The sequence below is a fragment of the Triturus cristatus genome, chromosome 4_1 (genome assembly GCF_964204655.1).
Source record: "Triturus cristatus chromosome 4_1, aTriCri1.1, whole genome shotgun sequence".
Classification (NCBI taxonomy): Eukaryota; Metazoa; Chordata; class Amphibia; order Caudata; family Salamandridae; genus Triturus; species Triturus cristatus.
The window spans coordinates 294,088,617-294,102,849 of NC_140585.1; the positions used below are offsets into that span (position 1 = coordinate 294,088,617).

A 14,233-nucleotide genomic window follows, 5' to 3' on the forward strand; every position below is an offset into this window, starting at 1 on the left:
TCAATAAACGGTTTCCTAATGTGCAATAGCCCCTGATCACCTCTGACGCAAAAGTGTAATCTCATACCTTTGCAGAATCAGGCATGCTTTCACCTGTTCAAGCTGAACTGACATTGGTCTTCTTGGCCAGCAGGAGTTCCTCTCTTGCAGCTGTTGAGGCTAGAGAACAGAATGACGCGTATTTATTCTTTATAGTAACTCTTCTAGCCCTCCCAATCCATACCACTTTAAAACTTCCGATGTTGCAGACGAGTTCCATCATTGTGACCCATGCTATTTTTCTCAATATTGGCTGGCTCGGCATAACAAGGGATGCCTACAGGACAGCCTAAATTGTGCCGGCAAGCTTCTACAGGGAGTCACTGGCAGATAAAGAGAAACTCAGCCCTAACCTGGCTCTTCTCTCTCACTCTCCTTTCCCTTCTGTCCCTCTACCTGTCTCTCACTCTCTAAATACTAGTATTTATGTTGTATTCACTTCCCCGTCACAATCTTTCCGACCCTACTTCCTCTCTCCCTTCAATCAGTTCAACCCTCTTTTTTACTTTACGAAACTCCACATCTTTTTTAAAGGCCCTTCCCATATTCACACTGCTTCTTGATAAGACATTTTTTTCCTTTCTTTGAAGGATAGTGAAATTGATTTTCTTGAAACATGGTTTGTAAACCATCAATTCATTCCACCTTACTTTATCATTATCCTTACTTATGGAATGCATTTCATCATTAGGACAGCTGCAGTGTTTGCCGGGCAAGGTGGCGTGTGCCTGTTGTCCTAGTTACTTGGGAGGCAGTGTCACGTGGTTTTAGGCCACTCCCTATTTACAAGTGCTAAGTTAGCTAAATCACGTTAGCTGTTGGAAAGCCATTTTGTTGCTTTTGCTGCCTTTGCACCCGACACTGTTGTTACATGTTATTCATTTGAGAAATGCAGACTCGCTCTTGTCTCAAGTGAATGTTATTTATACATCCTTAACAGTTGTTAGTGCCCTTGGTCTGTACATCGAGTAAAGAACTGTTCTAGGACACTAGACGGTGCCGGCTGATTGTGTTCAGGGTGATCATACCACTGTTTAGTCACAACATGCACGCAGCTGCAAATACCAGAAAGTTGAGGGCTTTAATATTACAGCGCAGCATATTGTTAGGCATTCGATAGAAGAGCTGTTGCAGAGAACACTGAGCTGATCCTGTGATGTGATCCATCTAAGCTGATCTATACGGTATGGGGTCCCCTATGCAAGCCTATGAGACCTTCTAATAGTCTAATAATATTTTATTAGTTGCTAGAGAAAGGAGGGTGGTTGTTTTCCACTGTCATTATTAATATGATCGCTCCTTTCATTTTCTATGGAATTGTAACAATGTTAATGGTAATGATCTTAACCATTTGTCTGCTTATGTTAGCCAAAGTACAGTATAACAGGACTCGAGGTTTATGAATAAATTCTTTAAACTTTACTGTGTCTTAGTTATTCTGTTGTGGACTGATATATATGTGCAAACGGGTATTTCGGGTTCCCACCATTCCTGAGAATAACTAAGTCGCATGTTCTGGGTTGTCTATACATTGGGACCGCCGAGCTAAATCTCGGATAACGAATGTGACACTAAGCTAGTCGGATAAGGGGTTCTTAGTTCTGAGGGGAGTTTCTGGTACACCACAATTCTCTAAGGTTCTGGTTTCCTGCGCATAGTTCTGTGCATACGCAGAATCCCTACAACATGGCGCACCTAACGTTTGGTCTTAATATCTGAGATGCCTTAGTAGTGCTTTTTATTAGTCCACAACGCCCTCACTCTGGTTTCCGGATAACGGGAGTGACGGTTTAACCTACCTAGGTTTTAGGCTATAGGTTCTTTCAAGCTTGATAATAAAAAAGGTTACACTAATCTAAGCCCAAGTGCTACTAAAGATCTCGTTGTATCTTCTTTTTAGTCCTAATGGCGGTAGAAATTCCCGCTCATAGTAGGGTGTCTCTACGTGCTCATTTGAGGACGTATGGGGTGCCTGATGACGGGAGGGCAGTGGTGTTTGTCGTTAGTGCAAATGCCACTTACCCTTATGAGTTGTTTTACTCTTGGGTTACCTTTGAGGCTGTGGAAGATGTCGATAAGACATTCCACAAATACACTGCCACGCCGGTGCCTCTACGTTATACCCCATATATGGCTTTAGAAATCCCTATTTCAACCTGGCAGCACACTATTTGGTTTAATGGCGCCCTCCCCCACACGGTCACCCCGGCGAGACTGGGTCCTTTGTCTATTGAAGGAGCTACTTGGCCGGTGCTGGCCGGACATACACCTCATCCACGCTACCTGACGGTAGGAGTGGATAGCTTACGTATACTACACACTACCCTGATTACGGTCCATAGGGCGTTAGTGCAGTATGTGTCGCGCACTGTACAGGTGGGGGCACCTGCAGTTGTGGGACACGGGGCTGATCACCATCATGCGGTTGTGATCAGTCCTGTAATGGTAAACGCGGTTGTTGGCAAGCGTCCCCAAAATAAGGATGAGTATCCTTATTGGCTTGCAGAAAAATTCGATCAACTAGAAGCCGTGTTTCCTAACACTAGTTCTGTGGATAAACACAGGATACTCACTATTACTTTTCCAAAAGAACTAGTCCCAGACATTGTCGATTGTGACAATTGGGGCAAGGTCTTTGCCGCGACCTATTCGAAGTGCTTCGGCACTACGTCTATGTCGGTACTACCTTCCGTTATCAAGAAAGTCCAGGAGGACCATGGTGCGGAAGCAGCTATTGAATTGGGAATGCGGCTTATCGACAGCTTTGATGTGGTATGTTCCATGATTATGGGAAATCTCAAAGGAGATGCCATGCAGTTTCAAGTGGGAAACATGATGGAACTAATTGCGGAAGAAGATAAGCCGAGGGAGTTTGCAAAAGTTATTGCAAAAGCCTATAGGATGGTTGGACGTAGTGCCCTAGGAGTGAAACCCGTCATCAAAATTCCTGATGTAGTACAGCACACTAAAGTGAGTTCGTCTACAAAAGACGATAAACCCAACTTTCCAAAACAAAATTGGCGAGCTAAAAAACAAGACAAACAGCAACAGAAACAGGAGACTCGTCCGGCGTCCCCAGTTCAGGCATATGTTGAACGCACTTATGATTTGCGTGATCGTTCTCGTATTAAGTCACCTGATAGGTTTCAGGTTCCTGACCAGCGCTCTCCTCGTTCTTCACAGGAATCAGCGGCTTCACACTTTGGTGGCGGAGACCGTGGGAGAGGTCGGAGTGCTCAAGGACGTGACCAGCCCCGACAGGCGGACGTAAAAGGCAAGCAGGAGGATTCTGCACGTCCGCGTCCTCCGTTTCAGAAAAAGAAAGTTGCTGCTATCTCAGCGAAGTATGCCTCAGATGGTGCGGACACAGCTTCTGAACATGAAATGGGCTTTGACGCTGCTAGACAGCGCGGCGGAAGTTACAGTAGTGCGGGGAGCACTGCGTCCATTTCTGGAGGCGACAGCAACTAAAATCTATGTAACAGTAGAAACTGCTGATACTCGCGTAGCCCCCCCAGAGAGATTATTTGACGTAGTCCTCAATATTGAGGGTGACATACAACGCAAAATTAACGCGGTATTTTGGGATAATCTAACGACCACCTATGATATACTGTTGGCGGAAAAAGATTGGCCCCCGGCTTTCGTTCTAAACGCTCCAAGGGGGGAAGAAGTCATTCTTCCTTCTTTTGGACACGTAGTGCCCAAGGAGGAGTCTAAGAAGTTGGCCGAGGAGTGGGCGCGGGTGCTTGCACCTGCGTTGTATCGTAATCAGGTGGGGTGGGATAAAAGTTCTACCCTCCATGAATTGCCATTGCGGTCCGACCCCCAGCCTCAACCCCAATACCCTATGCGACGTGAGGCTAGGTCTCACGTCGCGGCTATCCTTGAACAATTGGAATATCAGGGAGTAATTGAAACGTGTGTGTCATCCATGAATAATCCTTTATTCACTGTAACGAAGCCTGACGGATCGTACCGCCTAGTTTTGGATTACCGGCACTTAAACTCGCACTGCCGGAATTGTGCGGTGCAAAATACCCATAGTTCAGCTCTCGTAGATAGTCTTGTGAGAAAAAGGTTCAAAACCACACTCGACTTGTCCAATGGCTTTTATTGCCATAACATATCCCCTCATAGTTATGAGTGGACCGCTTTTACTTCGGGTGGTAAACAAAAAGTGTTCAAAAGGCTACCAATGGGCTATAAAAATAGTCCTGGGGTATTTGCTGCCCGTGTGGTCTCTCTCTTAGAGATGGTAGACCCGGAGGCGTACTCGTACGTTGATGACATATACTTAACAGACGACGAGTTGCTTCCACACCTTGCTCGCGTGGACAACATAATTACTATGTTTGCGGATTTTGGTTACAAGTTTAACTTTAAGAAGTCCCACATTGCCGAATACACAGTTTTATTCCTGGGGTACGAACTCAATAATGAGGGTCGAGGCTTGGCTCCGCAGTTCCTTGAGAAATGCGCACGCCTTCGTATCCCTACGACACTGAAACAACTACAATCTTTGCTGGGCTTTCTGAATTTCGGTCGTACCTACATTCCTGAATATGCCCAGCGTATCAAGACACTATATGCCTTGGTACAACCTACTTTTACCAAATCTTGCTGGCTGCCAGAACATTCGGCTGCATTACACTCTTTGCAGTCTGACCTTCTTACTGCGAAATATTTACAAACTCGTGATAACCACACAAACCTGGTCAGTAGAATTGTACCGGGTGTGGAGGGGTTCACATACTTAACATACAATGAAGGAGACACTGTCCCCATTGCTTACAAATCTCATTTATATACTTCGGCTGAAATGCGTTTCTCCACTGTCGAAAAGGTTTTGACAGCGGTTCAGATGGCAATCCTGAAAGAACGAGCGCTATCGCAGGGGAAACGCATGATGGTGGTGACACCATTTCCTGCCCTAGAGGCAGTCACTAAAGCAAGTGTGCCGAATTCTAAAGCTTTGCATCCAAGATGGTGACGTCAAATACATTTTTGACGCAGGACTACAGACTCAAGAGAGTTTGGAGTATGAATTAGTTCATCCGGCTCCACTTACATTGCGCCCTTTGGAGGAGTTCCATTGCGTCATATACACTGATGGGTCCGCGCAGCCCGCAACTGGATCAAGGCACGCTTATTCAGTGGCTTGCGCAATTGTTGTTGGTACTTTCGTGAATGGAGAATTCGTTCAGGATGCGGTGCATACGCAGACTTTGGGTGATTGTACCGCACAATTGGCGGAGCTTAGAGCTCTGGTGCTTGCACTGGAGTTTGCTGATTACAGAGTCACAACTCTTATAGTGAGTGATTCATACTATTGTGTTCTGTCTTACAACGACAATCTGTTATTTTGGATCACGAATGGTTTTCGTGATTCAAAAGGTAGCACAGTGAAGCATAAAACGCTTTGGGCTAGGGTGGCTGAACTAAAAGGCAGTCTACCCCTTGTGAGTGTTATTCACACTCTTGGTCACCAACGAGTTGGCGTCCATGCTGTCGGTAACAGTTTGGCTGACGAGGCAGCTAAAACAGCAGTAGCAACATACTTAGTAGCAGCGGTTACAAGATCCAAAAGTAAGATCGATGATGACATCTTGGCAGCTATTGCTGCATCAGAGACTGGGACAAACTTCCCTAGAGGTTTCCCTTCTCGATACCATTATCACTTAAGTCCTGATAACGTCCCGTTAGTGAGGATTAATGATGTTGGGGATAGGGTTATTCCCAATTCGGACTGCAGGCCTGCATTGGTACAAGCTGCGCACGAGGGTGTTGCGTCTGCGCACGCCGGAGTGTCCGCAACTGTGTCACTGTTGCAACAGCGTTATTGGTGGTACGGTTTGTACAAACATACGCGGACTTATGTCCTCAATTGTGGTATTTGCCAACAAATAAAGCCATCTACGGTGGTGCGACCACCACAAACGCAGCTGCATATATGTAATCAACCACTAGCGTGTGTTTATTTAGATCACTGCGGTCCTTTTTCCTCTGACACTGCGTACAAGTATATCTTGGTTGCAGTAGATTCGTGCACACGTTTTCTTTGGGTGTGGCCACACAGGAGTGCTGACGCCCGGACTGTCATCAAAGCATTGCGTGTCTTTATAGGGAGTTTTGCATGTGGCACCCTTCACTCTGATCAGGGCCCTGCGTTCGCCTCTAAGGCTTACAAAGAAGCTATGAGAAGTTTGGGGGTCCAAGTCAAATTTTCGTCTCCATACCGGCCTGAGGGCAATAGTGTTGTGGAACGAATGAACCGTGACCTAAAGCAATCATTGACAGCCACGGTGTTAGGTACTGGCAAAAACTGGCTAGCTCATTTGTATGACGTCCAACGTGCACTTAATAATCTCCCTAGAAGGTCTCTGGGTGGGAGGACCCCGTACATGATGCTCTTCGGAGTTCGAATGTTTGTCCCAGACCTTGAGGGTCTCGACATGGCGGCGGCGGCCGCGCCTTTTGACTTAGATGACCACTGTACTGTCTTACAGAATCTTCAAGAAACAAGAGACACTCTAGCAAAAGAGCACATATCCTCTGCGACCGAGGCTGGACTTCAGATTCCGGTAGTCGGCTGGCTACCCCGAGTTGGTGATCTGGTCCGTGAGAAGGTGGAGAAGAAGAAGGAGTTTGGCCCCTCTTATCGTGCACCAGTGCCGGTGCTTGGAGTTGAGGGTACCCGCACAATTGTTTTGCCTCCACTTCCTGGTCACAGAGACAACAGGTACATTTCAGTTGACAATGTCAAGCTACACAGGGTGGCCGATACTCCATAGTCTGACACCTTCAGTTTCTTGCCCTTCAATGATGCGCAGTGCTGTTGTGGTGCCACCATCTGCATTCGTGCCTGAGGTTGCCATTGAAATGCAAGTACTTTCTGATTCTGCTGTTTCACCTGCGGATGGTGCTTTGCATGATGATGCTGAGTATTCTTATCCTGCTGACGTCCCTTTGCCCCTTTTAAATTCAACTGACATTGTCCAGTCTAATTCTTCCTTTGGAACTGAATCATTGACTTCCACTGCCCCTTCCAAATTTTCAAAATTTTGTGCCTGGTTCAAGAGACAATTTTTGGTTCCCCCCTGGATTTACATTTGGCTGGTGCTCATTTGCATTTTTTTGTTCATGTCCATTGGTTTTGTGGTGGTGTTTTTTAGGCTGATAAATGGACACTACCTGAGTGAACGTTCTACAATTAGATTAATTAATGGAACTTGGGCTCCACATTCATCGTCGCACATCATGAAGAGGGACCAGACTTTTGTGAATATCACCGCCTGGCCTGTCCGTGATGGAGTAGCATGGGATGCAGTTAAATTTCAAATTCATGGGCCCACGGAAGTGATTAATGTACCATCTGTGTATCGTGTTTCTATGGGTGATGTGGTTAAACAGAATATTAGGTCTGATGATTGGGATGTAAAAACCATAGAGACACTGTTTTCTGATTTGAAATACTATGCCGCATTTGATGCTGAGGATTTGTATTTGAATACTGAAAACTATGCAGAGCAGTTTTGTTATCAACATTATGGTACTCATTTTCTTCATAGGGCTAACACATTTCGTAGTTTAGTCAACTTTACTCAGTGGGAACATTGCCCTGCCCCGATGATTGGTAGTTCAAAAACATTGGTTGACAAATTTTCATATTTTTCGGATTTCGGTGCATCAAATAATGCATCCTTTTATTTTAAACTTAGGGATGAACCTATTTCAAAGGTGCGTTTGACACACACTAAATTGTTGTTTTCCAAGTCCTTTATGGACGATTTGGCAATTGGAGGGTATGACGTTTGGAAAGATGCTATTGATCTCAAATCGGTTTGGGGAACTAAGTCTTGGCAAGTACAAGGCACAGAAGCTTTACACCGTGCCTGCCTCATCCCAAACCACATGTTATTTTTGAATTCCACAATTTTTCAGACAACCTGTTTTGGATTGGCTATTTCTAAAAAATTAAATTCCCCCTCAATCCCGGATCTGGGTGCTTATCCTGGTTGGGAGAATCACACAGATCTGTCCCTTACTATGTTGCAGTCTTTTATTTCCAATTCCACCTTTAATATTAGTGCATTGGACCTTAAAGGTTGGTTGGTATGGCAGAAGAGTTCGGATACCTGTCAACGTAGATTTTTGGGGTTGATTCCCGGGTATATACAGGATAGAGTAGACCCTCGTTTTTTGTCCTCACACACTGTCACTACTTACTCGGTGGGTAAATTGTGTCAGTCATGGTTGCAACATTCCACATTAGATTCAGTTAAATTTCACTTGTCACGTTTGCATGACAAAATTGATTTGAATGATTTTGTTAAAGGTCCCGCATTGGGAAGATCCAAAAGATGGGTGTATGCTGTTTACAACGAGGTTTGGAAGTTGTCACAGATTGAGGCTGCTTCCAGGCTCCGTGCTATTGATCAGGCCAATATGGAAAAAGTATTGGCAGTAATAGATAACAGTATTAATACCTTATCTTCAAGAATATATACATTGGATAACATTGTTTCATCTGTTGTAGATATTGTCCAGGAAGATGTGTCTGTGTTGTATCATGGTCAAAATCAATTACGTTCGATTATGCAATTTGCCTGGACTTTGCAGACGTTAAAGGCGGGGAAAGTACCTTGGGATTACATGAATATTTCTTCTTTATTCCGCCCATTTAATCTGACAGCAAAGCAGCAATTCATGTCCATGAAAGATGCTACGTATTCACTACTACATATAGAAAAGTTAGAACCTTTGCCTTTTTCTGTTGCTGAGTATGATTATGCTGTGTGGCTTATACATGGGATGGTAACTCTACCAATTTCTATGTATAGGTTTAGTTCGTGCATGAAACATTATGCCTTAGGCAGATATGAAAGACTGGGTTCTGCTTTCTTGCATGAAGTCTGGTCTCTCCCATTTACATATCGATGTGAGAGAGACGGCAAAGAAGTTTATTTGAAGGGTGAGGAGTGTACGACTGCTCCTGATCATTCAGTAGTGTGTAGACATATCCAATTACATGGATCGTGTAATATGAATGCACCTAATTTAGCTTGCTTATTGAAGGGCATTCCTGTGCCAGTTATAACGCCGTCATTTACGCTGCTTGCTAATGGTAGTTATCTGCTTCTAAATAGTGATGCTTGCTGTGGGATGTTAGCTGGAATTCCCTATATTGTTTCAGTTTCACGAAGGGTAGTTTGCTGTAATAACGTGCTTTTCCCACCCCCGCAAGGCCGACTGGATATATCCATCTGGCCGACGATTCCGACCTTGAAAGCAGAGTTCAAAAGGGTGAGCAGAATAAGGGCTCTTTTGTCTCAAAAGGAGGTTGCGTTGACTTCGTCACGTGAAACATTTCTCCTTCATGTGGCGAACACTCGCACGGAAGTTCAAGCTCTGTTGAATACTGACCTCCACCTACATTTTGGCACATTAATACACGCTATCTTCAATGCTTCTTCTACGACTGGTCTGGTCCATTTTTTTAAAATGGTAGGCTCTGGCCTTGTGACGTCTTTCCAGTCTATCTTTGGTATAATACCGACTATTTTCCATTCTATTTTTTCTGGGGTTTTCGGAGGGTTTCCTCTGATTCTCGCATTAATTGCTGGCATACTCCTGTTGGTCTGCGCTCTACGCTATGGATGCACGACTTGCGCTACTAGACCACGGATTCAGTCTGTTCCATCTGCGTAGCCGGATGTGGGAATCCTATGGGACTTTACCACTAGCTACCTTGAGTGTCGCTTATGGATTATCCTTCCGGTTCCCGTTTTTCACGGATGTATGTCGTTACAACGCACACTTTTACAACGCATGCACTTACAACGCATTTTTTACAACGCACAATCCATTACAACGCATGACATTACAACGCAGGACACTACAACGCATTTTTAAAAACTACCTTTACAACGCATTTCCATTACAACGCATACTACCTTTACAACGCATACCATTACAACGCATAATATTAAATTGCATTTAAGGTAAGTATTAGATAGTATAGGGGTAAAAATTACTATTCTAACTCCAGGGGGTGCAACAGTAGGGTAAGTGTTGGATAGTATAGGGTTAAAAATTACTATTCTAACTCCAGGGGGTGCAACAGTAGGGTAAATGTTGGATAGTATAGGGGTAAAAATTACTATTCTAACTCCAGGGGGTGCAACAGTAGGGAAAGTGTTGGATAATATAGGGGTAAAAATTACTATTCTAACTCCAGGGGGTGCAACAGTAGGGTAAGTGTTGGATAGTATAGGGGTAAAAATTACTATTCTAACTCCAGGGGGTGCAACAGTAGGGTAAGTGTTGGATAGTATAGGGGTAAAAATTACTATTCTAACTCCAGGGGGTGCAACAGTAGGGTAAGTGTTGAATAGTATAGGGGTAAAAATTACTATTCTAACTCCAGGGGGTGCAACAGTAGAGTAAGTGTTGGATAGTATAGGGGTAAAAATTACTATTCTAACTCCAGGGGGTGCAACAGTAGGGTAAGTGTTGGATAGTATAGGGGTAAAAATTACTATTCTAACTCCAGGGGGTGCAACAGTAGGGTAAGTGTTGGATAGTATAGGGGTAAAAATTACTATTCTAACTCCAGGGGGTGCAACAGTAGAGTAAGTGTTGGATAGTATAGGGGTAAAAATTACTATTCTAACTCCAGGGGGTGCAACAGTAGGGTAAGTGTTGGATAGTATAGGGGTAAAAATTACTATATTATGCGTTGTAATGGTATGCGTTGTAATGGTAGTATGCGTTGTAATGGAATGCGTTGTAAAGGTAGTTTTTAAAAATGCGTTGTAGTGTCATGCGTTGTAATGTCATGCGTTGTAATGGATTGTGCGTTGTAAAAAATGCGTTGTAAGTGTAGTGCGTTGTAAAAGTTGCGTTGTAAAGGTTGTTCCCCGTTTTTCACGTGTGTACAGCCTGTCTTTCACTGTCTCGAATGTCCGTTCCAATGGGCTCTGGATATGTGTCTGTCAAACTTGGTGTCACCTGACCTGGATTTTGATCGACTGATGTATCCCTTAGTGGTTCATGAGTTTGACTGTTCTGGAGTCGGGTTTATGGCCTTGGGTGCAGCGCATGGAGTCCTTGGATTATGGGATATCGAGAAAGCAGCAGTTGACTTCCTGGCACGAAGTTACATCGAGATGCCTGCTTCTTGTCCACGTGAAGTGCTTGATGCTCATTTCCCTGTGGAACTCGTGTGTTCTTTTTCTTTGCTGAATTGGATGACAGCCAATTTTGCGGATGTTTCAAATGATTTTCTACTGGAAGCTGCGGCTGCATATGCTGCTTATACTTTCCTGAATTGATTGCCGGATGGCGAGTTCAATGGAGTGAATTTTTTTTTTCTATCTTCTCACAAACGATCGTTAGCCTTTCTGGACGATGGATTGTTTCTTTACATTTTTTTCTCCACTATCTTTTCTTCGAAACTTTTTCTCTCTCTTTTTCAGAACTCATATTTCAAGCTCTTTAGTCTGCATCGTTGGTCTTGAACTCTGCGTTCTGCTAAAATATTCTCCCCTGGTTGTACAGTGGTTCGATCAAAGGGGGATGTCACGTGGTTTTAGGCCACTCCCTATTTACAAGTGCTAAGTTAGCTAAATCACGTTAGCTGTTGGAAAGCCATCTTGTTGCTTTTGCTGCCTTTGCACCCAACACTGTTGTTACATGTTATTCATTTGAGAAATGCAGACTCGCTCTTGTCTCAAGTGAATGTTATTTATACATCCTTAACAGTTGTTAGTGCCCTTGGTCTGTACATCGAGTAAAGAACTGTTCTAGGACACTAGACGGTGCCGGCTGATTGTGTTCAGGGTGATCATACCACTGTTTAGTCACAACATGCACGCAGCTGCAAATACCAGAAAGTTGAGGGCTTTAATATTACAGCGCAGCATATTGTTAGGCATTCGATAGAAGAGCTGTTGCAGAGAACACTGAGCTGATCCTGTGATGTGATCCATCTAAGCTGATCTATACGGTATGGGGTCCCCTATGCAAGCCTATGAGACCTTCTAATAGTCTAATAATATTTTATTAGTTGCTAGAGAAAGGAGGGTGGTTGTTTTCCACTGTCATTATTAATATGATCGCTCCTTTCATTTTCTATGGAATTGTAACAATGTTAATGGTAATGATCTTAACCATTTGTCTGCTTATGTTAGCCAAAGTACAGTATAACAGGACTCGAGGTTTATGAATAAATTCTTTAAACTTTACTGTGTCTTAGTTATTCTGTTGTGGACTGATATATATGTGCAAACGGGTATTTCGGGTTCCCACCATTCCTGAGAATAACTAAGTCGCATGTTCTGGGTTGTCTATACATTGGGACCGCCGAGCTAAATCTCGGATAACGAATGTGACACTAAGCTAGTCGGATAAGGGGTTCTTAGTTCTGAGGGGAGTTTCTGGTACACCACAATTCTCTAAGGTTCTGGTTTCCTGCGCATAGTTCTGTGCATACGCAGAATCCCTACAACAGCAGAGGCTTGTGGATTGCTTGAGCTCAGGGGTTCTGGGCTGCACTCAGCTGTGTTGATCAGGTGTCCATGCTGCATTGGGCATCAATATGGTGTTCTAGAGGGAGCTCTAGAATTTCAGGTTGTGTAACGAGAGGTGCACCGACCCAGGCTGGAAACAGAGCAGGCCAAAGCTTCCATGCCCATTGGTAGCAGGACAGCACCTGTGAGCAGTACGTGTTAAACAGCGTGAGCAAAATAGTGAGACCTAGCCTCTCTTTTTTGACTCAAATGTGAAAGTTTGGATTTTTACAAGGTGTAATAAATTATTTTCCCAAAACCAAATCTTTGTTTTCCTTTTGATATTTTTCCAGGAAATATGATGAACATTTGAACTGGGCCACGCATTTCAGCATAGCAGACAATTCTCCAGAATTGAGACATATTGCAACAACAAGCTAGCAGGCGGAGAGGACTGAAAACTCAGTGCAACCTAGAATAAATGGCTCTGTGATTTTCAGCAAGGATGACTCAAATGCATTCTTCCTTTTAGAGCACCTGTAGGATTAAACTGATCTGTCAAGTATAAAAGCATCCTTCATAGAGCAACTTAGAAATGCGCTTGCTGGCCCTTCTGCTGCATTTCTACGTCCAGCTCTAATTCATTTTTTGATTAGCCCTCATTCTTTTCATATGTGAATGAGAAGGAGAAATTACAGGGCCCTTCACTCTTTGAGCGAAACATGAAAAGACTGAGGGCTGTGCAACTCCCAAACGTTGGAGCCTCTGGCCTGTCGACCCTCGAACCTGCTCCTGCTCCAACCCGGCATCTCTTGTGGCCAGCAACCTCACAAACCCTGGAGGACCTGGCTACCTTTTGACTCTAAACCCCTGGGACTCCCATGAGTAGAGGCTCTACTCAAATCTACTTCTAATCCCTGGCAGCAGCCCGGAACCGCGAACCCTTCACACTCTGCACCCACCAAGCCTGGCCTGTGCCAGAGTGAACAAAGACCACAAGGACGACCCCACAGCGACTGTGACCCCGAGTCCGACACCCAAGGACCTCCCTCGACACTCCTGAAGAAGCCTGCAGCCTCAGAACCAGGTGCCCCCCCAACCGCGATCAACAGAGGGTAAGATTTCCCGACACCAAAAGGTACCCCTGCTCCGCGGCCCCCTGTGCCCAATCCCGGGGTACCTACCTTACCTCCAACTACCCAACTACCCAACTTACCTCTCGAAGTGGTGGTGGCACCTGAAGAATCTTCGTCCCCGAGCTTGCAGTCTTTTTCTAAACCAGAGATTTCCCATTCAAATCAATTGAGCGCCCGAATGCTCAAAAGCACCCTGCACCCAGCCGTCCGAGTGGCCCTGGCAGTGCAACCTCTACATCTATCTACTTCCCCACTTGCCCTGGATAAGTGACCAGGAGCCCAGCTCCCACAGCCACGTGGCCTGCTAGTCAGCAGCCACCAACCAAGGCCCCCCTACCTCTCATAGGATAACATTGGGCCTAACTCTCTCTGCACCCGGCCGCCCTTGTGCCGCTGAGGGTGAACCAACTGTACCTACCTGACCCTGGGAGACGCCTGAGTCTATGCCCAGAACCTGAACTCTGCCAGTCGAGTACTTACCTTTAAACCGATAACTCAATCTTCTCCATAGGGTAACATTGACTGGTTTTTCCTGAAATTTCTTCC

General features: G+C 44.8%; 1 non-coding gene across 1 annotated transcript; it reads left to right on the top strand.

Moving 5' to 3' along the window:
* Positions 1-12,522: 12,522 nt before the first annotated feature.
* LOC146854424 (signal recognition particle RNA) lies at positions 12,523-12,808 on the top strand. The gene has a single exon (XR_014958908.1).
* Positions 12,809-14,233: the final 1,425 nt, after the last annotated feature.